The 27,936-nt window shown below is 37.0% G+C and overlaps 1 long non-coding RNA gene across 2 annotated transcripts in view; it reads left to right on the forward strand.

Moving 5' to 3' along the window:
* LOC106983100 (uncharacterized) overlaps positions 1-27,936 on the forward strand; it is a 106,160-nt gene that overhangs the window by 73,557 nt on the left and 4,667 nt on the right. For both annotated transcript variants that reach the window (XR_001431470.3, XR_003414139.2), the window contains exons 3-5: positions 4,049-4,066; positions 4,861-4,912; positions 25,082-25,196. This is a non-coding gene — a long non-coding RNA (uncharacterized LOC106983100). The remainder of the gene's footprint in view (positions 1-4,048; positions 4,067-4,860; positions 4,913-25,081; positions 25,197-27,936) is intronic.

Raw genomic sequence — 27,936 nt, forward strand, 5'->3', positions numbered from 1 at the left:
ATTAACATATGAAGTGATTATTTATGTAATAATCCTCCCCTTTTCCTATTTTTTTTTGGTGTTTTTATTTCTTTCAAGTTTTTATTTAAATACCAGTAAGTGAACATACAATGTAATATGAGATTCAGACATAGGATTTAGTGAGTCTTCACTTACATACAACACCCAATGCTCATCACAAGTATCCTCCTTAATATCCAACACCTATTTAGCTCATCCCCACCCACATCCCTCCATCAATTCTCAGTTTGTTTCTTTAGTGAAGAATCTGTTTGATGGTTTGCCTCTCTCTTTCCCCCCCTATGTTTATCCATTTTGTTTCATAAATTCCACATATGAGTGAAATCATATGATATTTGTCTTTCTCTGACTGACTTGTTTTGCCTTGGATAATATGCTCTAGTTCCATCCACATCATTGCAAATGGCAAGAGTTCATTCTTTTTATGGCTGAGTAATATTCCTGTGTGTGTGTATGTATATGTATATATGTATATGTATGTGTGTATATACATGTATGTATGTATATGTATGTGTATATATGTATATATACACATATACATATGTATGTGTATATATACGTATATATACACACACATATACATATGTATGTGTATATATACGTATATATACACACACATATACATATGTATGTGTATATATACGTATATATACACACACATATACATATGTATGTGTATATATACGTATATATACACACACATATACATATGTATGTGTATATATACGTATATATACACACACATATACATATGTATGTGTATATATACGTATATATACACACACATATACATATGTATGTGTATATATACGTATATATACACACACATATACATATGTGTGTATATATATATATGTATATATACACATACATATACATACATTTTTTTTATCCATTAATCAGTCAATGGACATTTGGGCTCTTTCCATAATTTGTCTATTGTTGATAATGCTGCTATAAACATTGGGATGCATGTGTCCCTTTGAATCAGTATTTTTGTATCCTTAGGCAAATACCTAGTAGTACAATTGCTGGGTCATAGGAGAGTTCTATGTTTAACTTTTTGAGGATGTTCCACACTGTTTTCCAGAGTGGTTGCACCAGTTTGCATTCTCACCAACAGTGTAAGAGGGTTCCTCTTTTTCCACATCCTTGCTGCCATCTGTTGTTTCCTGAGTTGTTAATTTTAGCCATTCTGACAGGTGTGAGGTAATATCTCCTCATAGTTTTGATTTGTTGTATTTGATAGTTGTATTTCCCTGATGATGAGTCATGTTGAACATCTTGTCATGTGTCTGTTAGCCAGCTGTATGTCTGTTCATATCTTCTGTCCATTTCTTCACAGGATTGTTTTTTGGGTGTTGAGTTTGATAAGTTCTTTGTAGATTTTGGATACTAACTGTTTATTAGATATCATTTGCAAATATCTTCTCTTATTCCATTGGTTGTCTTTTAGTTTTATTGATTATTTCCTTTGCTGTGCAGAAGCTTGTTATTTTGATGAGGTCCCAATAGTTCATTTTTGCTTTTCTTTCTCTTGCCTCAAGAGACGTATCTAGTAAGAAGTTGCTGCAGCTGATGTGAAAGAGATTACTGCCTGTGTTCTCCTCTAGATTTTAATGGTTTCCTGTTTCACATTTAGGCTTCCATCCATTTTGAATTTATTTTTGTGTATGGTGTTAAGAAAGTGATTCAGTTTCATTCTTTTGCACGTTGCTGTCCAGCTTTTCCAACACCACTGTTAAAGAGACTGTCTTGTTTCCAGTGGATATTCCCTCCTGTTTCATCAAATATCAGTTGACCATATAGTTGTGGGTCTATTTTTGGGTTTTCTACTCTGCTCCACTGATCTATGTGTTTTTGTGCCAGTACCATACCGTATTGATCTCTACAGCTTTTTAATAACTTGAAGTCCAGAATTGTGATGCCTCCAGCCCTGCTTTTCTTTTTCAAGATTGCTTTGGGTTTTTGGGGGGTATTATGTGGTTCCATGCAAATTTTAGGATTGTTTGTTCTAGCTCTGTGAAAAATGCTGGTAGTATTTTCACAGAGATTGCATTGAATGTGTAGATTGCTTTAGGTAGTATAAACGTTTTAATAATGTGTTCTTCCAATCCATGAGCATGGAATATTTTTCCATTTCTTTGTGTCCTCTTCAATTTCTTTCATAAGTGTTCTACATTTTTCAGAGTATAGATCTTTGCCTCTTTGGTTAGGTTTATTCCTAGGTATCTTATTGTTTTTGGTGCAATTATAAATGGATTTATTCCTTGATTTCTCTTTCTGCTCCTTCATTATTGATGTATATAATTGCATCAGATTTCTATATGTTAATTTTGTATCCTGCAACTTTTCTGAATTCATATATTAGTTCTAGCAAGTTTTTGGTGGAGTCTTTTGAGTTTCCTACACAGAGTATCATGTCTTCTGCAAATAGTCAAAGTATGAATTGTTCCTTGCCAATTTGGATGCATTTTATTTCTTTTTGTTGTCTGATTGCTGCAGCTAGAACTTCCAGAATATGTTAAGTAACAATAGTCAGAGTGGACATCACTGTCTTGTTCCTTACCATAGAGGAAATACTCTCAGTTCTTTCCCATTGAGGATGATATTAGCTGTAGGTTTTTCATATATGGCCTTTATGATGCTGAGGTATGTTTTCTTTGCCCCTACTTTGCTGATGGTTTTTATCAAGAATGGATGCTGTACTTTGTCAAATGCTTTTCTGCACCTATTGAGATGCATATGAGATCATATGGTTCTTTTCTTTTTTTACATTAAAAAAAATTTTTTTTTTAAATTTTAATGTTTATTTATTTTTGAAAGAGAAAGAGACAGTGGAGGCGGGGCAGTGAGAGAAGGGAGACACAGAATCGGAAGCAGGTTCCAGACTCTGAGCTGTCAGCACAGAGTCCAACACGGGGCTCAAACTCACGAACCGCGAGGTCATGACCTGAGCCGAAGTTGGACACTCAACCAACTGAGCCACCCAGGCGCCCCTATCTTTTCTTTTATTAATATGGTGTATCACATTGATTGGTGAGTACGGTAAAACCTTGGATTGTGAGTAACTTGTTCTTCAAGATGAGCAAACATTTCTAATAAATTTTAACTTGATAAACGAATGTCTTAGAATATGAGTAGTATGTGATGCCAAACATTACATGATCACAATTGAGCCAATGGTTCTTCTCTCTCTCTTTCTTTCTCTCTCACTGTGGGATTGTGGGTGATCATCTCCCATACTCAGATGCTCGGTCTCAGACCATGGTGTTTGGAAGAAATCAGTGATTTTTCAGAACATTGGAAGGTGCCTGCAACTGGCAGTGTATTTTCAGTCACTTCAAAGCACCTGTGGACAGTCCTTTGCTTTTCCAAAGCTTAGGAATGCTTTTCTTTATTCCAAGTCAGACTGTCTGCAGATATAGACACCATCCTCTGCTGCCTTATTGCCAGTTACATTAAATACAGTATATGAGAAGAGTTTATTAATACTGTGGTGTAGTCAACATCTGTGTGAGTGTATACAATGGCCCCAATGCAGAAAAACATTGAAAAGAAAGGTAGTAAGAAGAAGAAGAAGATTATTGTGGTGGAAATTAAGAAGGAAATCATCGAGAAGTATTAATGAGGTATGAGAGTGGCCAAAAGTCCAAGATTTTACGAGAAGTCTACATTTGCATCTTGTTTGCAGAGGAGGGGGAGAAAAAGGCAGAGGAATCCTTCACTTCAAATGAAATTAGGAAGATGTGTAAAATGTGGGAAACAGTGTAAAATTTTGTAGAAAAACACCACCTGAATAAGGCTGTAGCAGTGCGAGTGATGAATCTGTTTAACAACAATGCAATGTCACATTCCTGAAATCTTCAAAAGAAGGCAAAAGTAAGTGTCATTGGATAGGTTCCTTGTTAAAGTTGCATGAAAAGGAAAAGATTCTATTGAGCCAGTATATAGCAGTGATTCTGTTAGTGATAGTGAAAGTTATCCTGTGCAATAACCCTCCTCTCTGTTGTCTCCCTCACATCAGCCACGAAGGTGTTCAAAGGTAAATGCAAGTTAATTTATTTTTCTTTATATTCTGTATTTTATTATTTTGTATTATATCACAGTATTGTAATCATTTTTCTTTATATTTTGTATTTTCTTTATCATTTTATATTATATTACAGTATTGTAATCATTTTATATGAATATTTTTGGGTTGTAGAATGAATCATCTGAGTTTCCATTAGTTCTTACGGGGAAATTCACTTTGATATACAAGTGCTTTGGATTACAAGCATGTTTCTGGAACAAATTATGCTCATGGACCAAGGTTTTACTGTGTTGAATCACCCTTGCAACCCAAGAATAAATCCCACTTGATCATGGTGAATGATTCTTTTAATGTACTGTTGGATTTGATTTGCTAGTATGTTGTTGAGAATTTTTACATCCATGTTCATCAGGTAGTCTTGGTCTGGTTCTCTCTGTTTTTAATTGAACATTTTATATAATTACATTTTTTACCTCCTTCCATAGCATATCATTTATCCTTTTAAAAAAATTTAGTGGTCATCTCAAAGTTTACAGTATACATTTTAAACTCACCTAATCCCTCTTTAAATCACACTATTTGGCTTTTCTGAATTGCAGGTAACTTAAAGTATTCCAAATTCCTCCCTCCCATGTTTGTGATATTGTTGTCATTCATTTCACTTACCTATCTGCTATAATCACTCAATATAGTTTAACATCTGTTGCTTTAAATAGTTATCTTTTAGATCACTGACAAATAGGAAAAATAACACATTTATTTTATCTTAATTTATTCTTTCTCTGATGTTCCTCTCTTTTCAGTGTAAATGCAAGCTTCTGAGAGGATTTTCTCAGACCTCACCCTGATAACCTGGTAAGTTTCCTGAGAGAAGGCCTATGCAACTGTTATTAGCACCTTTAAGACTGAGGCCCCAGAAGTTAGCTTCTCGCTCTCAAGCTAGTCCACTCAGCCTCTGGCATTTAATCAAAACTACCATTTAAAACTTCATCATTTAATGGCTCCAGCAACTTTTGTTCCAGATAAAGCAGGTCATGGTTGTTGTATCTCTGCAGATGTGCCTGTCTCTTCAGATTCTGGAATGGCAATTTGCCCTAAAACCTCAGTTCTCTGATGAGTTCAAGAACAACCATTAACTATACATTTTGCTGTAATTGTAAATACTGAATTCTTGACTTCCTGGCTCTTTGTATATCAAAACTTTCACGGATATTTCAGAAAGTAAAAAATTCAAGTTCCAGTTAATTTTATATAAAACATTTATCTTAGAATAAAAAGGGCAACCATTTCATAGAAACAAAACCTCTCTGTGTTTGTATATGTGCTTATACATCTTTCTCTGAGGAACATCAGTGTGATAGAATGCCCACAAAGTCATTAATGCTGGTCATTGCATGTGGTTGAGACATTTTCATATTGTGTTTGTTAGTTTTCTTATTACAAAAAGCATATATCCCTTCTTTAGATTATTATTTTTAAAAAGTTGTGCACTTTGCCAGAAGCATTTACCATTTGTATTCATGAATAATGATGATAAACCTTTATAAAGAGGAGGGTTCTAAATGCCAGGTAGGAAGTATGACCTTTATTTGAGAGGCAAAGGGGTGCTCCTGATGAATTTTGAGCAGAGAAATGATATAATTTGAGTTCTGCTTTTAGAAAACTTATTTAGCTCCTATGTGTTGAACAGGCTAGGATATTGAGGAACTCATTTAGGGGGCTATCCAAATTATGTTAACAATGATGTTTTCTATTTGTACACTACTTTAGAATTTATTGAGCACTATAATTTATATTAACTTACTTATTTCTCAAACTTCACTGTAAGTGAGGCAGATTAGAGAGTTTTACCTTACATTTGAAAATATGGACAATTGTTCTAAGTAAATTAGACAACATGCCTTGACCTCTGAGTTAGTATGTTTGACAACTGGGGTGTAAAGCCAGAAATTTTGTGCTCTATTTTGTCATGTATCTTCTGGACAAAACTAAACAAAAATAACCCTGTATTTTTATAAAGCTTAGAGTTTATAAAGTGTTTTCATGGAATAATCTTAATGAAGTGGCATTAATATAACTGAAAACAAACAATCCATACCCCAAACAAGCACACAAACAAAAAGGATGATTGACAATATGCCTGATAATGAGTTTAAAGCAATGATCATAAAGATCCTCACTGGGCTGGAGAGAATAGATGAACTCAGTGAGTATTTCAATAAATAGATAGAAAATGTAAAAATGAACCAACCAGGGTTGAAGGAAACAATAACAGAAATGCAAAATACACCAGAGGGAATTAATAGTACATTTGTGGATGTAGATGAATGGATCAGTGGCCTGGAAGACAAGTTAGTGGAAAGCACCCAAGCCGAAATGTGAAAAGAAAAAAGAAAATATAATTAAAAAAAAAATTAGGCTAGTTCCAAGGACCTCTTGGATAACACCAAGAAAAAAAGTCCACATTATACGGATCCCAGAAGGAGAGGAGAGGAGAGGAGAGGAGAGAGAGAGAAGCAGAAAACTCATCTGAAGAAATAATAGAAAAAAGAATGCTTGAGAAAAGTGAATAAATGAAGGAAAGTAGGAAAACAAACATTGTGATGCATGAATTTTTATTACACCATTACTTTTTTTGTGGTGGCTAGTAAATCTGTATTTTGCAGATGAGGAAATGGAATCATAAGGATGTTGAATGACTTGCTCAAAGTCACATAGCTTTTCAAAAGTCACTTCTAAGATATAAACCCAGACTTGTCTGATTCCTAAGGTAGAGGAAATCATAGCTATAAGGATAATGGTATTGATGGCTATTGTGTTGTTGTGATACAAAACGATAATAAAAGCCAAGCTTACTACAGCTATTGACAACCAAAAGGTCCCTTTGGTTATATACAGTGAAGTTTTCATATTCTTTAGCAATGGAGTGGAGAAAGCCAAGAATCAAGCCTAGGACTTAAAAAAAAAAAAGGATGGAACTAAAAATCAGTTAACTGTCTAACAAAGGCAGGTTTCTTATACTGAGATGAGGGACATGGTTCGGAAAATCCAGGACCCTGATACATGGTATGGAATTTTTATGAGGATGCTTTCAAATGTTTTTATATTCTGAATCCTCTGAACCTGTAGACAAAGTCCACCTTCCTGATTAAGAGCCAACATACCCTGAAGAGTCCAGTTCTAGCACCTAGAAAGAGAATAGACATCTTGCTTTACCTTTAACTTTTATTACATCATTACTACCCCATATAGTAGATATTAAATATGCATTTTGTAGATGAGAAAATCCTATATGTGATTTTTTTAAGGCCTGATTCAAGGCAATTATAAAGCTTTAAGCTTGCCTGGCAGGGCTTATGTGACCCCATTTCAGACTTGGTACACAGCCAGTACATTGCAGTTTTCTGGAAGTCATTGTAGTCAAGGACTCAAGCACTCTGGTCCAGCCATGTTCATATGTATATCTATATTTGAGCCAAAGAGCCTCCACCAAGACCTACTTATTAGGGGGCTTTGGCTGAGGCACTTTTTTCCACTTTGACCGAGTACCTCTTTACTGCTAATCCTTCCTCCTCTGCCTACCCCTTGTCTATAGATCCATAAAGAGGTAGTAGTCCTCTGTTAGTAGTCCCTGGACAGTAAGACAATTCCCCCTGTCTGCACTGCATTCACCTAACACCATCCCAATGCCATTTTGTGGGGAAAAAATTCATCACTGGGGAGCTAACACCTCTTTTTTGCCTCTTGTGTTTACTGTTGCAGTAAGTAAATAAAGTCTTAATTTTTACTTTCAGTTTCTCTCAGTGTCCTAACTGACCACCACTAAACCTGATTGCATGACAAAATTGGCACAGACAGCAGAAATGTCAATTGCACGAAATGTCATTCTGGAATAGCAAGAGTAAAAAGCCTGAGGGTTCACTGGGCACCATTGGCCATGCTAATGTACCTTTCTTGAGGAGTGCTAGAAGATTGTTTACAGAAATTTTTCACTTCTAAGGAAGATCACTCATCTTTCTCTTTAGCCCCTCACTCCCTAGCTGAACTTGCCCAGTGGCTCAAACTAGAAACCCAACCAAGGGTCTCAAAGAAAATTATGGAAGCATTTCCCTAGCCATTGCTTATGGTCTTCCTACAATGGGACCAAAAAGTGTCAGATAACTCTCTTGCTGAGTTATGTCTAATGACTATTGCTATCTTTGCGCAGATCCCTGGTGTTAATGGATGTCCTGTGACACAGCAGGTTACTGATAATTGTGTGTCCTGTGAAAACTCATGTAAAGCCCTTTGGAATTACTTTGCTTAGCAGCCCAAAGAAACCTTAGAGATGTGATTAGTTTGTCTCTTCATTGTCTCTACAATGAAGGGGGTCATTTGTTAAACTCACTGAAGGATAGGGCACCTTCTAGGGTGTGTTACTATAGTCTCCCCTTCAGAGTGTCCCATCAGAGGCCACATTGCCTAAGGGGGAAGAGAGAGCAGGGAGAAAGGAAGAGTGAAATACCCAAGATCCTCTTTCCTCAGATGGTATTATTTTGAGATCAAAAAGTTTGGTTCACTGTGACAAGTTCCCTGCCACTGAAAAACATGTTTGGATTATGCTCACAGAGGATATTATGGTTGATGGTTTCTTGGGTCTACAGTGAGTTATTGAAAACAGCTCTGGTCTCTGATGAGACCATTTACCAGACTCAGATTGCTAGGTTTGTCCATGCTGCTCCTGCTAGTTAGCCAGCCTAGTTAAACATCCTCATGAGGTCAAGCCAATCAGTCCATGACACAATATGAGTCTTGACTGGCAAATTCCCCAGCATGGAAAAAGTGGTAATGCCAAAATAGCAAATCTTGGCCACCAGAAAGAGTAGCATAAGAGTAATAAACAGACATGGTTTACTAGATGATGCAGGCCAGGGTTTTCCCAAAAATATATTTGCATTCGGTTTCTTGAGAAAGGGGTCTTAAAGAAGGAGATTGATGGGCTCCCTATAAACAAATTTGCAGCTGGGTACCCAGCCACAGAAGTGACGAACAGGTGCCTTGCTCAGTTCTACATGGTAATGACCATGTGACTGATGCAGATGCTATCTTCTAATGATACCTCTTCTGGTGAATCTAGAGATGAATTGGAGAGCCCCATCAAGATTTACCTGAACTTCTCAGCTTTTAAAAATAAGACAAAGGGTTAGGTTAAGGTGTTCTGCCTCATGGGATGATTAGGGGTCCTATGTAAAAATTAGGGTTCTATGAGAAGGTGGGGGAGAATTGTACTTCTTGAGCCTTTGGATACAGTGCATAGGTGGCTATGGTCTCTGCAATCCTTGACACCAGGATAAGGAAAGAACATGTAATGAATTCTGGTTTTAGGCCTGAGACCACCAACACTGGAACTCTTGCCTAAGCCTGGCTAGGGATAAGTCCATTTGGGTCCCTACAAACCTCCATTGTTATGTATCCCACTACTGAATGGTATAGTTGTATTGTCTATGTGCATTATTGCTCATCTCAGCTCCCATACCTTGATGGAATTAGCTGCTAATAATCCTAATAGAATGATTGGGATCATTTTAGTTGGGTGTGTGGAAAACTGTGACCCTGCCTGACTACTGTCCCTAGTGTTAGTCTTTCTCAAAAACAATTATCCGTTGCTTATGGGACAAAAACAAATAACTGTCCTCATTGCTGAGTTTAAGGAAATCAAAATCCTCTGTAAGACTATTTCTGCATTTGAGAGTTCCATCTATCCTGTACGTATGACCTCTAGTACCTGAAACTCATCTTTGAATATTGGTAACTAGTGCCATAGTGCCACACCTTTGGCACATGCAGTACCAGACAATGTGACTATTGCCCCAGCCAAGGGAATTTGATGTATGGCAACTGATAACCATAAATGCTTTTTTTCCCCCAACATATCCCTCTATCACAACCTTGGTCAATTTAACCTTATGGGAAATTAGTTGCAATACAACTTTAATGTCCTTTCACAAGTCTACATAACTTTTTTGGCTACCTGCCATCACTGGGTAGACTGTGATCTAGAAAAACCTTCCTTTTCCAGAGGGAGTACTAGACTTATTGATGACATCCTCCTGGTGGGCTCAGACAAAAGCACTGCCCAATAAGGACTGGAAGCCCTATTGATCCAAATGCAGCCACACAGCTGGGGCATTAACACAGATGAGATACAAGGTCCTAGTACCCAAGTCAAGTTCCTGGATATTAGGGGCATGCTTTCCATTCCAGAGGAGATGACTGCTAGAGCATTAGTTATCTTTGCACTGACAGATAAAAAAGAGGCCCAGCAGTTAGTATGTCTATTTAGCTATTGGCACTCTCATAAACCCTGCATGTAGAACTTGATGACATCTATCTACCAGATTAGCAGAAAGACTGCTAACTTTGTGTGGACACCTGACCAACAGTATGCTCTGGAGGCCCTCCAATGGGCTACCTAGGCTGCCCTTTCTTTTATTCTCATTGATCCACATTTACCCTTTGAGTTAATGGTCTTAGCAACCTCTCAGTTCAACAATTGGAGTTATAGCAGAGGGATATCACTATGGACCAGCAATGCTATTGGGATTTTGGACCCTTAAGCTCTTAAAATAAGCTAAAAGCTATACACCCCTTTCGAGAAGCAATCATTGGCTTCTTATTATACCTTGGTGGGTACTGAACCCATGACCCATGGCCATGAGGTAGACTCACAATCAGAAATCCCAGTCATTCCATGGGTATGAGCAGGGGCCTCAAATTGTGAAATGGTGGCTTTGGGATTCTCAGAAAATGGTACACACAGGAGGGGGAAAAGCCTGGCCCACCTGGGCTCTTGCAACGATGAAAGACCTCAGACACCATGGAAAGGTCTCAGGAATGCTCCTCCACCCCATAGGAATATAGTTCAAGGAGCTCTGTGTCTAGTGGCTCAGTAGAGACCCAAATATAGAGACTTTCAGGACCATACATGGGCTTGGTTCACTGATTGCTCCTCCTGATTAACTTTTACTAGGATTGAATGATATGCAGCTGCCATCCAACTTGACAGAGACCTGTCTCTTACGGAGCATGGTGAATGATGCTTAGGATAATTGGCAGAGCTAGGACACATGGGTGGCTCAGTTGGTTAAGTGTCCGACTTTAGGTCAGGTCATTATCTTATGGTTCATGGATTTGAGCCCTGCATAAGGCTCTATGCTGATAGCTCAGAGCTAGAACCTGCTTCAGATTCTGGGTCTCCCTTTCTCTCTGCCCCTCCCCAGCTTGTGCTCTCTCTCTCTCTCAAAAATAAATACACATTTTTTTAAAAAAAGGATAATTGGCAGAGCTTCATGCAGTATGGATGGCTATCCAAACCACCTCCAAATGAGCCGTGCTATATTTTCATTAACTCATAGGCTGTGATTAATGTCCTGGCTGTTGGTTTAGGCCACTGGAAAGTCCTGGACTGGCATATAAAATAAGCTTCTTTGGGGGGATAAGACATTTGGATCAAAATGTGTTTTGTTCCGAATAAGCTTTTTTGTTATTCATGTCACTAAAAAGACCACTGTATTGATAAAGGGAAACATAATCAATGAGCAGACCCCTTTTGTGAACTAAATATGAAGAATGAATTGTTTTCTGCCCCAGAGCCAGCAGATGTGCAAGCAGTTGCTTCCCGAGTCCATGAGAAATGGAAAATGGAAATTCAGTCATCATCCTAGATAGGACCTAGGCGGATACGAACTACCACTATTAATCAGAAGATACTGAAATAGTGTGGAAAAGCTGGCCTGCCAGCTATATCCTAAGTAAGGCTAAAAATACTGCCCAAGGACCGTTCTCTTGAACCAACAGGCCAGGGTCTTCTTTATAGATAGATCACTGTGGGCCTCTCATCCCATGCAGAAGGTTCTACTGAATCTTAATTTTGTTTACTTTTTCTCCGGGTTTGGCTTCACCATCTCTGTATTCTTCTGACTCAGGCCCATTATCTAGGCCCTAGAAAGCCATTTTTTTTCTTGGTTTCCCTGGGCACATTGCCTCTGATAATGGACCTGATGATGATAATGGATTTCTAGCTCAAGGTGCAAACAATGGGCCCAATTATGGAGCGTAATGATGAACTCTCCCTGCTCCATAAAACTTCCAGGATCCAGGGATTGCTTAGCATTTAAATGGACAATTAAAGGACACACTTAAGAGGTACATAGGAGAGGATGGGGTAAGCCCAGCATAGACTACGTATTTCAAGTGAGTAGTCTGGACTCTCAATGCAACAATTCCTCAAAAGGGTACTTTTCGTATCCTTCTTTGACCAAGCTGCACAGCTATTCCTTCAATTGTATACTCTTCCTTTGGGATTATAGATACCTTGGACTCCATGGGGGACTTCCATGCCACTGACCCTTTACTGAAGACCCTAATTGGTGGAAGATTAGGATGGCAATTAAACAGCAAGGGGTGGGAGACAGTTATCTCTTTCTCTATTTACCCCCTGGAGACATAGCATGGGTTTTTGCCTATAAGGATCATGAAGATATTGACCATTAATTTAAGTTCTCTAGTTCAACATTTTCCTTAAGACAACCTTGCCACTTGGCCCTGAGTAGCCCTGCAGAATGGATATAAGTACAGGAAAACCTTGGATGACAAGTAATTTGTTCTGCGAGTGTTCTGCAAGACGAGCAAACATTTCTAATAAATTTTAACCTGATAAAAAAGTGATGTCTTACAATATGAGTAGTATGTGATGCCAAATGTCACATGATCACAACTGAGCCAATGGTTCTTGTCTCTCTCTCTCACTACAGGACTGTGGGTGATCATCTCCTATGCTCAGATGCTTGGTCTTAGACCATGGTGTTTGGCAGAAATCAGTGATTTTTCAGAATGTTGGAAAGTGCCCACAACTGGAACTAGTGTATTTTTGGTCACTTCAAAGCACCTATGGATAGTCCTTTGATTTTTCATATAAGAGTAAGCTTAGGAATGCTTTGCTTCATTCTAGGTCAGGCTGCCTGCAGATATAGCCTCTTGCCTCTGCTGCCTTATTGCCAGTTACATTAAATACAGTACATGACAAGAGTTTACTAATACTGTACTATACTCAATGTCCACGTGAGCGTATATAATAGCCCCAATGCAGAAATAGATTCAATTGAGCCAATAGATTGAAGTGATTCCATTAGTGATAGTGAAAGTTGTCCTACACAATAACCCTCCTCTCTCTTGTCTCCCTCACACCAGCCATGAAGGTTTTCAAAGGTAAGTGAAGGTTAGTTTGTTTATTTTTCTTTATATTTTGTATTGTATTATTTTGTATTATATTACAGTATTATAATCACTTTTATGAATATTTTTGGGTTGTGGAATGAATCATCTGAATTTCCATTATTTCTTATGGGGAAATTCACTTTGATATATAAGTGCTTTGGATTACAAGCATGTTTCTGGAACATGGTTTTACTGTATATAAAATAAAAATTATACTAAACCACAAAAGGATCTAAGCCAGAAGGTTTACTGGAAGGTTTCCTTGCTCATAATAGGAAAAAACTGCCCAAGTTGCTGTTGATGGGGAACAATTCTCCCAATTGATAGCATATGAACATCTTCAATCTAGGAGCTCAGATATGGGGAAAGGAGAATTAGGTATTTAACTTCCACTCTTTTTGTTCCACAGAGTAGCTTGTGTTGGCTCCTGCATCACCGAATTCATTGGTGTATCCATATAGGTAGCTGCCAACACCATGAATTTGATGAGCTATCAGATATGTCACCCCCTGCCTAATCCTACAGATAAAAACATCTGATTGCTGTACTCCTGAATATCACAAATGGGCATTTCTTTAATCATGTACCTTTCTGGTACCCTGGGTACAGCAACCTTATTATCTGGATTTGATGTATTGCTGCATTTGAACTCTGATACTGCAGAACAAAATGCTTGCCACTTCTGTCAACTCACTCCTGTCAAAGATTGTGGCAAATGAAACATCTGGAGGAGGGGGCATGGGATCCATTATTGGGGCCACTTTGTTTACAATGGTGCTCCTGCTATGCATAGATGGTAGTTATTCTTTCGTTGTCTGGTAATCCAATTAGAAGAGTTATGTGAAGCCTGTCCATGACCGTGGCTGAGGTCATTAGTGATACCACCTCAGCTTTGGAGGAGCCTATGTGTGTTGGCCTTGGTAGTGCTGGACAATCGCACAAGCCTCTACCTCTTGTTGGCCAGCAAGGAAGGAGTGTGCCACTGCCAAAGTCTTGTGCTGCACCTGAATCGAGGAAACTGACAAAGTAGAACAGTACATTACGAGGCTTAGTGGGAGGCTTCCTGGATCTCTAGAGTAGACCCTAATGGGCTATGAGGCATCTTTTTCTGGTTTGGAAATGGTTGAGGCCCATGACTGTGTTCATTACTCCTGGTAGGCTTGATCATCCTGCTTGGGGTGATTTTGACTGTGGCTCTGGTCTGCTGTTGCCTCGGATAGATTAACCTGTTACGGTCATAGCCCCTCGGTGTTCAAATCATTTGAGTCCTTGTCAGGGTAGCCTATGCTACTCTCTCAAGTAGCATAAAGGATCAAGAGATAAAGTTGAGGAGTTCCTCTCAAGGCCAAAATTCTAGGTCAGATTTTTTAGGCCTAACCCCAGGCAATTATAAGGCTTTTCTTGGCAGGTCTCGTGGGGAGAAGCTGCTCTCCCCACGTCAGATCTGGTGCACAACTAGCACATTGCAATTTTCTGGAGGGAGCTGCAGCTGAGAATTCATGCACTTCTGGGGTAGCCACGTTCATATGCATATCTGTATTCCTAGTAGAGGTGCCCCTACTGAGACTTCCTTATTGGGGGTCTTGGCTGAAGTACTTTTCTCACTTTGATGAGTAACTTTCCCTTTCTAGCCAGTCCATCGGTCCATAAAAAGACTGGAACCTTTCATTCAGGACTCCTTGGCAGTAAGATGATTACCCCAGGCTGCTTGTATCTATCTGACTTCATCTAGTACTGATTTATAGGGGGAAAAGAAAACACCGGAGAGCTGGCACTCCTTTTTGCCTCCTGTTTGCACTGTTGTGGTAAATGAATAATGGTTTGATTGACATTTTGTTTGGATAATTGTCCTAATTGAATACCTCAACAACTGATCACATAACTTCCTCTACCCTCCCTTTAGGAAGACAATGCTTCCTTCCCTCCAAAGGCAATATATGCTGTCTTCAAGATACACCCCATCTCCCCTCCTGACTATGTCCTACAGCTGGGGTTAAGTTGCAGCATCACCCAGCTGGGGAGGTGATGATCCTGATGAGGGGGCAGAGGGACTGTATATACCAGAGTATCTGTGAGAAATAGCCAGCATGTACCAGCAGGAGCTGGAAGAATACATGTGGGGCTGGATTTGAAGTTGCTAGATCAAAGTGGTTGAAAGATAAATTTGGATAGAAAATAGTTTATTGCCTTGAAAGCATTCTCCTGACATACATAATATAACACTCTGGCAAGAACCCAAGATCATGTACATTGCTACTAGCACAGTGGCTACAGCATGCAATAAGCAAATGCCAACACTTGGAAAGTTGCAATGCCATGGAGGAAAGTAGAGAAAGGGATTGGCATGGAGGAAAGTAGAGGTAGGAATTAAAGGCCTTGGGAAAGTGAATGTGTTGGGAGAGACACACTGTGTGTGTCCATAAGAACTTCCAGATTATTATATTTCATGAGAAGACAAAGAGGACACAGAATTTACCAAGACTGTGTAAAAGAATTTGCTGATGCAACAGACACAAGCCTCACTACACTTGGGCAGTAGTGGCTCTCTTCTTTAGATGTGGGCTGGTGGCAGGACAGGCTCTGACCCGAACTTGGATCACTGAGAGAATGGAAAGGACAGGCCTCTGTAACAGTGGAAAACAAGAATTGGGACTTAATTGCCAAAAGCCAGGGGTCCATAGGAATTGTAATGAGCATTGGGGGTAAAGTGGCAGCTGAGGGGCTGATATTCAAAAAGTTCTGAAAATGGTTAACAGAATGTAACTTCCCTACAACAGACTAGATGGGCAGCTGTAAGGGTCTTACTTAGCTTGTATTAGCAGAAGAAATCCAGGATAGATTGCTGGGAGGTTGAGGATTGTCTCCCAAAAAGAAGATCAAACTCCCTAGGCCAGTATCCAACCCTGGGTTAGCTCTCATTGACAAAGATGTCCTGTCCCTGGGGGAAAGGACTCTGCAATGCCATGGCAACCATACATAGTGATGTCTTTCCCAGTGTTCCTCAAAGGAACCTATGGCATTTTATCAGCTAATAGTTCTATGGGGGAAAGAGAATAGCTAAATATTTTAAGGATTGTAGTAAATAGAGTCTGCCTTAATATTTGATATTTGGAGAGCTGAAGCAACATCATGACATTCCTGTTAGAGTGAAGGCATATAAGGTGCAGGTGATGAATGAACTTTAGAAAGTTCTGGCTTACAGTGGATCCAATAGGTCTATTCACACACCAGGTTATAACCTCTTCAGTCTCCAAGTGTATAATCTCCTATCTAATTGTCATCCCCTCTGTCCTCAAATGCACAATTAGGATACATACTTTGCAGTGGATAGCACACCCCCTCTATTGGTTCCTAAGACTCTAAGGTAATAATTATTATAATGAGGGAGCCTAAGTGGAAGCCTCCAAAATTCACACAAACACAGATAACAAGTAAAAAATAATACTGCACCCAGGGGTGGGAAATATAGGGAGTGGGAGTAGTAGGTGGGATTAGCCCCTGGCGGGGGGGCTACTTTTGAGGAGCTAAAGAATTTAATGATGATTGTCCCCATCATATCCATGTTTAATTCACCAGAATGTCCCCTGCAGAAACAGAATAGACCCTGGAAAGTAAGTGTAGACTACCACAAACTCAACTAAGTAATAGCCACATATTTCAGTGGCTGTGCCACATATGGAATCTTTGCTAGAGTGGACAAAGATGGCTTCAAACTCCACTTCGGCATCTGCTTGAAGGGAAGCCAAAGTGCAACAGGGAGGGATTGCAGAATATGGTGATTTCTATTCTCATTTCAAAGGGAAAATCAAGGCAGGTATAGTTTAGAATTAAAAAATAAAAGCAAAGAAAAAATAAAAGTAAGTATGTCTCTCAATCTTTCTCCTGGCCATCATTTCATTTTGCTGTTAATTTTAGAAACAATTCACTCTCAAACACATACACAGGCAGACAGACAGGCAGACGATAGGCAAACCAACAGACTTTCTATTACAAGCTAAGTATTCATGAACATCCCTAGCTTCTGGGCATCATTATTTATGAAATGCGGCATGCATGATGTATCAATACTAACCTGTGAGAAAAACATGAATCCTAAACAATTTCTAGAATACTGAGTGCATCCTACTTTCTTTCAACATTTTTTCTTAGACTTACCTGCGTGTATATCACATTATCATCTGAATATATTTTCTTTATAATGTTAAGGAAAAAAGATATGCTAACACAAGGTGCTCTCTGTGGTCAAGGTGCCAAAGAAAAACTAAACATCTAGAGGCTTTTAGTGGGGACCAAAAGGGCATATATGTGTTAATCATAAAGGATTCTGACATCTGTCACTTATTCTATGAAAGAACATTTGGGCTGTAAGCATAGTGGACCTCTTGTATTTCTTCATCCAGAAGCACCCTGCCACCACATTCTTTATCTAAAAAACTATGAAATTATTTCATCTTTGTAGAATGATTGGATTTTTACAACTACATGTCTGTTTCACTATGGATAACTTTAATTTGGTATGTTTCAGATGATGCTTTATTGAACTCTTTGTTTTCTTCTCTGGCAGTGACAGTAATCAGGGCTGTGGCACAGGTTTTTGTCAGGTGGTTCCTTGAACAAAGGTCCCTGAAGCAGGAGCACATGGGGGTTGAATTCTCTCCATGAATCCTGACTTGATATTGGATCAATATGAGAAAGGGATGCTCTTTGGTAATTTATCTACCCAGAGATGGCAACTTTTCCTAATTCATACAAAAGCATTTTATATACTATTGGTACTTTGCCCAATTGGTTCAGGTAGTCAAATTGTTAATTGATATTTCTCTGTTTAACAATAAAATATATGTTAGGGTTTGATGGTCTTTACTGTACAACTTGAATACTTTTATATCAATGGGTGAAAGCTTATCAATTTGAAAAGGCATGTTTTCTTAATCTTGTCCTCTTTGAAATAAACTTACTTTCAAATGAAGTATTAGCTCTTAATTTCATAATTTCTTCCTTGGGAAATTTCCAGACTATTCTAGCTTTAGTCATTGGTAATAACTTAAAATTTTACAAGCAATTTGCTCTTTTTTCTTGTGAGTTAAGGTAAATACACACCCATTTTAAAAGCTTACATGTTCTAAGCTTGAGGGAAGATAGTATCCACTTCCTTTTGACAAAAGGAAGAAGAAATACTTGTGTATTAATAATAAAGGAAGCTGACATTTGTTACTTTTTTACTTCCCAAAGCCCTTAAACACCAAATCCACTACATAACTAGAATGTAAAGCTGCTTGAATGCAGATTTTTACATGTTGGTCCATAAAAGAGGGCTAGTACATAGTAGGTACTCAATAAATACTCGTCATACAAATGAATAACATCATGCCTCAAACCTGAAAAAAATTCTAACCTTTAGAAATCATATTTTCATTACCATTTCTGATTTCTCATATAAAGACAGACTCAAGGGGCACCTGGGTGGCTCAGTTGGTTAAGTAGCCAACTTTGGCTCAGGTCATGATCTTGTGGTCTGTGGGTTCAAGCACCGTGTTGGGCTCTATACTGACAGCTCAGAGCCTGGAGCCTGCTTCAGATTCTGTGTCTCCCTCTCTCTCTGACTCTGCCCCCACTCACACTCAGTCTCTCTCTCTCTCTCTCTTAAAATAATAAACAAACATTAAAAAAATACAGACTCAATGAAGCAAACTTTCCATACTATATATCAAGAGATCCAGGCAATGCACCATGGCATCCATTGCACAGAATGCTATGAAGAGAAAATGCAATTATATGTAATAATAATGTATGTTCCAGGTACTATATAAAATAGTATCTATAATAATGTACGGGGCATTATAAGTTTTTAATATATGTTAAAATATATACAGTAAAGTAATGATTTATATTTTATGTATAATCATGTATAATTAAACTTACACCTCATTTCCTCTTCCCTAATTTTTTATTGTAGTAATAGTTCATATCCATTTGAGTACCATTAAACAAAATGAGCAAATTTTTTTTTCTATATCTTATATCATACTTTTTCTGCAGCACCCAATGTTTTGGATGCTTTCCAGTATTTATTCATTAAACAAGTCAGAAGAGTAGAATGAGTTACAGATAGTCTTTGACTTATGATGGTTCAATTTACACTTTTTTGGACTTTCCATGGTGTGAAAGTGATACACATTGGGTAGAAATTGTACATGGATTTTTGATATTTTCCTGAGCTAGCGATATATGGTCTAATACTCTTTCCTGATGCTGGGCAGTGGCAGTGAGCTACAGCCCCCAGTCAGTCAGGCCATCATGAAGGTAAACAATCTATATAGTTAAAACCATTTTGTTCTTCACTTTCTGTAAGTATTCAATAAATTACATGAGAAATTCAATGCTTCATTGTAAAATAGGCTTTGATGGTTGTGCCCAACTGTAGGCTAATGTAAGAGTTTTGAACACATTTAAGATAGGTTAGGCTAAGCTACAATGTTCAATAGGTTAAGTGTCTTAAATGCCTTTTGCACCTACAATATTTTCAACAGGTGATGGGTTTATTGGAGTGTAGGTCCATCATAAGTTGAGGAAGATTTATACTTTTTAAAATTTATTTAAGAGAGAGAGAGAGAGAGAGGAAGGGAGAGAGAGAGAGAGAGAGAGAGAGAGAGAGAGAATATGATCTAGGGAGGGACAGAGATAGAGGGAGAGACAGAATCCCAAGCAGGCTCCAAATCATCAGCACAGAGCCCAATGTGGGGCTCAAACTCATGAACCATGAGATCATGACCTGAGCCGAGATCAAGAGTTGAACGCTTAACCCACTGAGCCACCGGGTGCCCCAAGATCTATACTTTTAATCATACTTTAATGGAAGCAGAATAATAAATCGGTACATTTGAAACAAATTCTTTTGCTATTTTTTTCTTAGAAAATTATATACTATGGTTCCTTCACATTATCTCCAGTTAGCATTACTTAGATTCAAACTTCAACACTATAAACAAACAAACAAACAAACAAATAAATACCTATATTAATGAGGAATAATTCAGTTAGATGACCTACATTCAGGAGTTCAAACTAGGGTTGAAATCATAAACGTTATGTATAATCTTGAAAATGTCCAGTTTTTACATGGGAGAAATATGGATGGTGTATTGGCTATATATTCTGGTTATTATCAGCACATATACAGATTTCTATAAATCGGTATGTCAATACTATGCTAAATATTAAAAATATATTGAATTAATTTTAGTAATTTCTGTCACGTTAATATTAATAATGGATCACGTTTAAATCTTGACAGTAAAGGATTAAGATAATGATACCCAGAGGCTCCTGGGTGGTTCAGTTGGTTAAGTGTCTGACTTCAGCTCAGGTCATGATCTCACGGTTCATGGGTTTGAGCCCTGCATCAGGCTCTGTCCTGACAGCTCAGGGCCTAGAGCCTGCTTCTGATTCTGTGTCTTCCTCCCCTCAGCTTCTCCTCTCCTTACACTGTGTCTCTCTCTCAAAATAAAGATTTAAAAAAATTTTTAAAAATGATAATGATACCCAAATTAAACAGTGACTATTTTATCTTGTCCAGAAATAGAAAACTGATTTGAAAATGTATTGCAGGCTGAGCATTTCTTCCTCCTTGATCTGTTATAAAAAGGACATACTACAGCACCAGAAATGTAAGCCGCCCATTAAAAGAGGGAACAAGATTCAGTATCTCAAATGAGGTAACAACTAAACAGAGGCAAATTTGGATGTTTAAAAGAAAATGAATCTATACAAAGGTAAAATTATACCCTAACTCTAGAAGACTTTATTTTCCAAACCAATCCTATCTTCTGCTATGACCCAATATGAAAAAAGTCATTACTAATGCATATATGTATTTCAATAAGCTGATTTGACTGTACATGTTGCTTTCAATGAAATCCTAATTTTAATCTGAGGGCACTATTGTGTTTTTAAGGTTGAGATCTATAATAACATTTATATTTTTGTTTCTTATGAAAAGTATTTCAATGGTTTAATCTACAGGAATATTCTTTTCCCAAAACTTAATGAAAACTCTCATTCAGTGCTGTTGGTAATATAAACCAGTACAGCTACTTTGGAAAACAGTTTGACAGTTTCTTAAAAAGCTAAACATAATCTTACCATACAATGCAATAGTCATGCTGGTATCTATTTAGTCAACTGACTTGAAAACTTATTTCTACACAAACAACTTGCACAAAAAGGTTTATAAAACCTATATTCATAATCACCAAAACATGAATGCAACCAAGAAGTCTTCGATAACTGAGTGGATAAATAAATGTGATAAAGCCAAACAATGTGGTTCTATTCAGCAATATAAAGAAATTAGCTATCAAGCTGTGCAAAAACATGGATGAATCTTCAAGGTATATTTCTAAGTGAAAGAAGTCAATCAACAAAAGTTACATACCAGCATGCCATTTGGGAAGTGGCAAAACTATAGAGGTGATATACAGATCAGTAGTTGCCAGCAGTTTGGGAGGAAAGAAGGTTGAATAGGTAAAGCACAGGGAACATTTTTAAAAGAATTCTTTAAATAGCCTGTATGATTCCGTAATTGTGAATACATGACTTACATGACACTACACATTTCTCAAAGCCCATAGACTTTTATAGAACAAAGAGTAAATCCTAATGTAAGCAAGTAATCATATAGTGATATATCTATATAATATAAAGAGACTTATTATAAGTGATTGGCTCACGTGATTATAGAGGCTGAGAAGTTTCAAGATACACAGGTCATAAGCTGGAGACTTGGAGACCCAAGAGAGCTGAATTGTAGTTCCGGTAGGTTTGCAATCCAAGAAGAGCCATGTTTTGGTCTGAGTCCACAAGGCTGGAAAATACCAATATTTCAGCTCAGGCATGGAGGCAGGAGGAATTATATTTTAGTCTTTTTGTTCTATTCATGTCTTCAGTTGATTGGATGAGGATCACCCGCATTAGGAAGGGCAATCTGCTTTACTCAGTAGATCAATTCAAATGTTAATCTCATACAGAAAGATTTTCACAGACACATTCAGAGTAATAGCTGGCTAACTGTCTGGGCATTCTGTGGTCCAGACAAGTTGATACATAAAAATAACCATCACATGGGCTGTAACAAAGGAATCTAATTACATTACAAATGCATGAAATAACCTCGTTGAGCAGGTAGAGGCAAAACGTGCTGATCTAAGTAGCTTTGGAAATGAGTAGAGACTATAAAACTACAGGAAAAAGAGCTGAACATAAGCACCATGCCTTTGGTTCATAAGATTCTTTCCCATGGAGTTACAAGTTAATAATTCTGAAACTACTGACATGCCTACTGGACTTGAATACTTATGTGTTATAGATAGTGGATGGTGGGAGTGTATCTTGTGCTACCATTCAACTTATTACTGGCATGTTCCAGAAATAGCCCCATTTTACAAAGAAAGGAAGTCAATTCATTTGAAAATTATAGTAAGATTGCCAGGACCCAGGTTAAATAATTTGTAGTCACACTTTTCCTGGCTGAGTAGTATTTAGCTGTGCAGATGCATTCAGTGAGAAAACAGATGAATTTGTTAAGATTTGGATTTCTGCTAGATGAGTGGCACAGAAAGACAGATGAGGAAAAAAGGAAAATAATGAGCTACAAAACACTTTTTAAAATAGTTTTTATATTTTAGTTGAAAATCAATATATCTCCCTTCCGATTTATACATTCCTTTGGAATGCCCTTCCATTTCACATATTTTGATTGTAGGGAAATCATAGAGCAAAATGAAAATTTACTTTTTAAAAATTAGATTCCAATTGGCACTGTTTGATAATTGAGAGATCATTTTATAATTCTGGTTAATTTTTACTTGTTTAAAAAAATGAAAACTATATTTTAGCTGCACTTATTTGAAATAAAAATGAATATATTAAAGTATTGATCTGCCTGGCTAATAATAAACTTCAAGCCCTTGAATATCATTTGTAAGGTCTGTGATTGCAAAACTTTTTATATTTGGCTTGAATGTATTTTAGTTTTTTTAACTTGAAGATCCTACTTTGAACTGATTTGAATAAAACTGTATGGAATTACATATCATGGCATCAATTTACATTAAAATAAAGAATATTAGAATACTGTTAAAACAGAGGTAAAATATTCTGACCTATGTAGTAACTCAGGGAATACTTAATTCTGAATCACATATAATGTGTACATATATTGCTAGATATAACAAGAGTTGAAATTTTGCTTGTGTCAGTGAACCAGATGGCTGGTCATTTTTCTTTAGTTATGAGGCAAAGTTAAGAAACAAAGCTGTCACAAAGTGTTTCATCAGCCCATCAAACCACAGACTCAAGAGTGAAAATTTTCATTATGCATAATGCAAGACACCTAACCATTCTTATTTCACTGAATTTCAATAGATATCCAATTCAGAAAGAAATAATTCAGAATATTATGTGATTTTCCTTATGGCTCTAGAGGATGCCAATATCAATTCAAGGCAATAATCATATTATGAGTTGGTAATATATTGTGCATGTTTATATGAAAGATTTTCATTGCAGAATGCACCGATAACGTAGGGTTTCAACAAATCTGTCTTTAAAAAAATCCTCTATGACTATTAAAATGAGATGTTCTTAAAAATTCTCCAGCTATCATGTACTAATACTTCAGATCCTTTTAAAGATCAAGCATATTGTCTAACTCCTTTAAAAACCAACCATACTGTCAACTATATTTGGTACATGCAACTATGTATTGATAGGTTATAGTTAATTGCTGAGCAAAAATGAGAGTTGTTTGTGGCCACTGTACATTTTAAGTAATAGGAATACAATGTTTTTTGTGATGAAAGAAAAATTAAAAAGGTAGGAAAATATTTATGAGATAAGCTGAAAAACCATCTTAAGTTATTGGTTGGAATTTAGGCCTAACGTGAATAGGAAACTTGGCTACCTTTCTCACCATTTGGCCCAAAGTTGAGCATATTCAATGGTCTTTAAAACACTTATGGATTAAAGATATAGCTGAGTTGAACATCAAAGAATTATTATAAAGATATTACTTACAAATTTGGAAAAATGAATATTAAAAGCATATATCTGAATATTCAGTAACCTAGACCCTAAGTTAACAAGTTGATTTATTGTTCTATCCAAGTTAAGTATGATCTAATTCCAGACTTTATTCCCTACATACATTACATACTCATTGCCTAATTTATCTAATTTTTTTCAATTATAGATGTTACTTGCTTTCAAGTCATTATTATTTTTTCCACTGAGCTTTTGTAAATTATCTTTAGAGGATTGTAAGGGTACACTGTAGACAGAAGAACATGGGCCAGTCTACCTTTTTCAGCTGTTATAAAGGATTATTACCAAATCCCATTCACATTTAAACATTAGTGTGCCTTCATGACTGTGATTTACATTCTTCCATCTGCCACCTTAAGAACTTGTAGAATTATACCTTGTAATTCTAAAAAAGTATGTAATTTGAGAGGCTAGTTTGTGCCAGACATTGTCCTAGGCACTTTGAATACATTGTCTTTAATTCCTACAAATTAACTGTAATAATCCTTACAAATACAAAAATAATTATTGCTGCATATGTTACTTTGCATATAAAGAAACTGAGGCTCATAAACAATAAGGATGTTCCCCAGACCCCCTAACAACTAAGTGATGGAACCAGAACCCGTGTTTGTTTGTTGCTTGAGTTGGGAGTCTCTTAACAACTACTGTGTTCCACTTTTGCTCCAGCTGGTGACTGTGGCTATTTCTTCTAAGCCTTACGTTGAATATCTCTGAAAGCTGGACCCATTTTAGGAGCATCTCTGAAGCAGAAGGAAGACTGGCTGGTCATCCTCCGTCTGGGGTAGGTTTTCTTCTATAACAGGAACTGTTATTTCTTCAGGGGAATTACTCCTACTAGGGATTTGCTAATGATCATTTTGGCTTGCTTAGATTTCTAACATGCCCACTGCCTTTCTCCTTGTGCCAGGCCAGATCTGTGGGCCACAAGCAGCTCCATGATACTCCTTAATGTATAAATACTATAATTAGTTTGGGTTTTAATTATGTGGTGGCTAACACCAGAAATAGGAGGAAGGGAGAGAGGGAGAGACAGATTGATTGATACATATAATGAGGCAAGGCAGTTTAAATATGCAGAATATTGCATTTATCAAACCTTTTTTAAAGTTTATTCATTTTTGAGAGAGTGAGCGAGCACGTGTGAGTGGGGGAGGGGCAGAGAGCAAGGGAGAGGGAGAGTCCCAAGCAGGCTCCAAAGTCAGCTCAGAGCCCAATGTGGGACTCAAACTCACAAACAGTGAGATCATGACCTGAGTGGAAATCAGGCGTCAGACACTTAACCGACTGAGCCACCCAGGTGCCCCTCAAAACTTTTTATTCCCAAAGACGTTATAAGAAAGACAAAATTTTTTTGTGCATTTATTTTGGTTTTTGATAATCTGAAATATTACAAATACTTGTGGTAATCAATAAAAAATAGAACCACAGAGGTAACAGGAACATTTTAGTAGTAGCTTCCAAGTGGCCCCTAATGCCAAGTTAGATTTCAAAGTCTTCTCATACCTCATGATTCTGGAAAGGCCCTCATCAGATGGAGAAAAGTGATTGGTAACAAATGGTTTGCAGAGTTGTAAGAAGCTCCTTGGAGACTCAAAAAGTATGTATGTGAGTACAATATATAATTCCACTGAAATTTCTCCAAACATTATACTAACTTTATATGTAATTACTCTCTACTCTTTGTTAAGGACACTTGCTTGCAGAGAGCTCCAAAGCAGATCTTGGGTAGTACAAAAAAGGTGTTCAGAAAAGTGATGATCAGTAATGATGGTTTTCTTGTTTTCTCACTTTTTATGTTCTCTGAAAGGTAAAATGTAGAAAGCAATTGTGTATTTGTCTTTTCTACTTACTGGTGGACTCTTTAATCCCACCAGACTGAAGCTGGAGTTAGAAGGAAAACCAAAGATTCTACTTACTCCCTGTGGGGCATTTCATCTTGCAAGGTACCAGTGTCCTCATGTGTAAAATGGGGACAGAAATATTAATGTTGCCCACACAGGTAGAGTTGGCAGCATAATATAGTGGTCAAGCATAGATTTTTTTCAGTTGAACAGATAAAAAAGTCATCATTCTTTCTAGATGTGTGAACTTAAAATTAATCCATTTGAGACTCAATTACCTTATCTAAGAAAATGCAGTTAATATAAACTGTTCCATATTATCATTGGGAAGATTAAATATGATGTTTGTAGGGTGCCTGGCCAACTGCCTCACTATAAAATATCAACTTAATAAGTGGTAGTTGTTACTACTCATGTTAATAATGTATACCTTTATGAAGAGTAACATTTTATACAAGTTTATAACATGTTAATCTTATTTTTTCATAATTAAGGATTACATAATTTATTAAAATGTTAAGTACTTCTAACTTGTATACAAAAAAGGAGCTATAAAATTGGTCAGATATTTTGGAATGATGGCCCACTATGTAATTGATACACTGGTATTTCTGGATGAAGAAAAACTTCCAGATTTGTAGCCAAAACAAGAAAAAGGTTTTTCCTGAAAATTTAGAAAAACACAAAGAGGGGTGCATAGGTAAAAACTGTCATACTACATTTTGATTTTAATAGTATGTCTTCTCAGGATTAATAATGACTTCAAAAATTGTTGTGCAGATTTAATGAGATAATGTATGTAAATGTCCACCATTTTCTTGCCATGTAATAACTGCTCAATAGATGTATGGTGCTTTCCCCTACAGTGTAAATTGCTTGATGGAAAGTATTATGATTTTTTCTCTGCTTCTCAAAACTAGTGCCTATATAGAGTAGATGCTTAATAGGGGTTTCCCAAAAGTTACAGTTCATTCACTACTAAATGGATTATAGTTAATTTTTAAAAATTTATTCAGTCACTAGTATCTACTGTGGGACAGGCACTATGCTAAATGCTGGAGACTCTAAAATGAGCACAACAAAAGAGTTCCCACCTTTAAAGAAAACAGAGCCTACTGGGTAAGCACATCTACACAAATAATTGTAATACATTTTAAGTAGTTAGGTATGGCTTTAACATAATAGCAATGTGGATACATAGAGTAATGTTAGGAACAGAAAAATAAAAATAACACTGTTTTCCAAAGTATTAGATATTTTTAGGAAGTTTACTTATTTCAATTAACTTACACTTGGTTAATATCATAATGTGAAATATTCAGATTACTTAAATATATTTTTGGGCAAAAATAATAGTACTCTTTTAGTTACTTCTAACTACAATGTTGGCAGCATCAATAATGGTGAGTAATAGAAATCCACAGAAATCTCTGTGTCTTAAACTGAACACTCCATGTTGTAGAGGACTATCATGGGGCTTAAATAATTTGTTCTATTGTTGTTTCTTTTCTGGAGCTCCAAGTCATTTGCTACTCTACATTGTATGGACTCCAACTTTTTGGCCCTTTGGCTTTAGCAGAATAGAAAATGCTAGTTGGTTTTATCTTTTTCAGACACAAATTCTATTTTTTTTTCCAAAGACATTTTTCATAGACATTCTTTTTAAATAATTCAGATATA

The sequence above is a fragment of the Acinonyx jubatus genome, chromosome D1, assembly GCF_027475565.1.
Source record: "Acinonyx jubatus isolate Ajub_Pintada_27869175 chromosome D1, VMU_Ajub_asm_v1.0, whole genome shotgun sequence".
NCBI classification, from domain to species: Eukaryota; Metazoa; Chordata; class Mammalia; order Carnivora; family Felidae; genus Acinonyx; species Acinonyx jubatus.